The following is a 2,615-nucleotide window of genomic DNA, read 5'->3' on the forward strand; positions in this document are numbered from 1 at the left end:
CACACACACACACACACACACACACACACACACACACACGCTCACGTAAACTCCCCACATCTCTCTCAAATCGTGCATTCTCTCCCAGGGTGGAGAAGTGTCTCTCCAGGAAGTGCACCTGCTCCGTCCCATGGGAGAAAGGACATTTGGATTTAACCTGCTCCATGGAACGCACCGTGAGAACAGGAGTGAGCCGGTCAGAGGTCATTCTCCTGGGCGGAAGTGCCCACAATCCCACGAGAGGGGCCTCCTCCAGACCAGCGTCCAAGGTCCATCTCTCATCTCGAGGCAGAAGGAGCCCGTGATGGCCACGACAGCCCTCTGATCAATGCGCCATTGGGACCCAGTTCCCCTTGGTACTGAGTGGAGAGCAACACCAGGAGCCACACAAGGGTTTGCTGCCCTGCACAGCCCGTAGCATCTCGTGTAGCAGCTGCCACCCCAAACACACTCTGCACTCTGTCTCGTGCCAATAGCTCTTTGCCCTGTCTTTACACAGGGCCGTCTAACGTCTCCCTTATGCTGACCTGGTGTCAGGCCTGGGAATCCCAAGCTGAGAAATGAAATCACCCACACCTGGAGCTTAAATTGGTGAAAGTGAGGAACAAAAGCCAAATATGCAGAAGGTTCCACAATGGTGAGAAATGTCAGAAAGAGGTGGAGTTCTGTAAATAGAGAATAGCAGAAGGATGCCCTGCAGTTAGGTTCTAGTCTCCTGCTTGCTATATGACTTGAGGCTGAAGAAAAAATACACTAAAGACAGAAGTAAGAGAGAAAGCAGGGACTGGGACGGCCAATTCTGGATCCCCAGCAAAAGGCCCAGTCAGTCCATCCACTGAGTTTTATTGTTCATCAGTTGGGGTAGAAGAGAGCTCTGTGCACAGACGTGAGGTTCATGCAGTTACTATGGACGTTTTAGAGAAGAGGCAAAGCATTTTCAAGTTAGAAGCAAGATAGACGAAATAAATGGTTGTGATCAGAACATCGCCCTAATTAGGAAGGCACTGACTGTGGGAATGGAATTAGGGTGTGGTTACTCCGATCGTGTCATCTCCTGTGAGCCCTGCCGGGGCTCTTGGCTGTGGCCGCTGGCGCAGAGGTCACACTGACCTGCTCCCACCGCAGTATCCTGTGATGTTTCTGTGCATCCTGTAGCTTCAGTCTCATGTCTCAAAGGAAGCCAGTCCAGGGACTGAACTCTACAGCCTGCATTGCTTACAGCACCCCTTGGGCATAATCAACATCGTGGCTTCCTGTGGAAAAAGACTCCAGGAAGTGACATTTGAGTTGTGACAGGAAAGGTTAAGTTGGTGCTGGTAGCGGAGGCCTCGTCCGGGAAAGCTTGATTCCAGGGCCCCAACAGACTGACCAAGAGACAGAGTGGAAAGTGGTAATGTAAGAAAGGAATGTACTCAGTATGGCTACTCTGGAAGGGAACGGAAAGGTGAGCGTTCCTCAGCCCTGTCGCTGGGATGCTGGCAAACCAGTAGCTCCGGGCTGATACTGCGGACGAACAAAAGTGGGTAGGAAGCAACCTGGTAAACTGGACTGGAGGATCACGGTCTCAGGGTCCCCGATGAAGCTCTCTTCTCCCTCACTTTCTGTGTCTCAGCACCATTGTCTTTCTTGAAGCCATTTATCAAGTCCTCCTTTTGCCCATGGTATTACCTTTACCCGAAATGCATCTCCCATTTCTTCAGAACACAGACCTTTACCACACTTCTCTCTTTCTCACAAGGGTGCTTTTGCTAGAAGCTCGGCCTCTTCACTTGGACCCGCAGATGTGTGACGGCTCACGAGAAGCAGGATAAGAGCCTGGCATCTCCGCCTTCGCTTTGACTGTTCTCCTTTGCTACCTTAAACTTTGGTTACTATTATATTCTTGGCTTCTTAAAATTTGAAAAATAAATATATTTTGGTCTACTAAATATGTTCACATAAATCACTAACATTAAAATTGCTTTCTTCATAAAGCTGCTGTGAGTTAAAATTCTAGCATATACATTTCTTTTTGAGGCAGGGTCCCACTATGTAGTTGAGACTGAACTAGAGCACACTATGTACCCCAGGCTGGTCTCGAACTCATAGCAATCTTCCTGCCTCAGCCTCCCGAGTGCTAGGATTACAGGCATGAGCCACCATGCCTGGCTCTAGTATATAATTTTTGATGAAAATAATATATAAAAGTTTTCCCTTCTGCAGGGCCCTTGGGTCTGAGGATCTGCTAGACAAAACTTCCCCTGTGGCTGAAACAGCAGCTTCCTGAATCAATTTGCTTTAGTTTTCTCCAAGACTGAGTGGCTCTTCTGGTTTTCCCCAGAGTCTTACTGTGCCCCACCTAATGAATGTTTTTAAAACATAATTATATATAATTAAGTTGGCTATATTTAAAAAGTTAGTTCCAGAGTTTTCTGTGCCTTAAGCAATAAGGTTTTCTTAAGATGTTAAAGTGCTATCGGTTAAACTTGCCAAAAGCTAGATTAGGAAATAAAAGTTTTTCTCTCTATTAAGAAAATGTATTGTCTTTTCTGCTGTTAGGCTTTTTAATACTTAAACTAAGTTTAAGAGTTAAAGTTTAAATATTTGCTTGTTCTGAGATCTTTTCAGTAATGTTT

Source organism: Fukomys damarensis, unplaced genomic scaffold (assembly GCF_012274545.1).
Source record: "Fukomys damarensis isolate Sample0158 unplaced genomic scaffold, DMR_v1.0_HiC HiC_scaffold_20, whole genome shotgun sequence".
Classification (NCBI taxonomy): domain Eukaryota; kingdom Metazoa; phylum Chordata; class Mammalia; order Rodentia; family Bathyergidae; genus Fukomys; species Fukomys damarensis.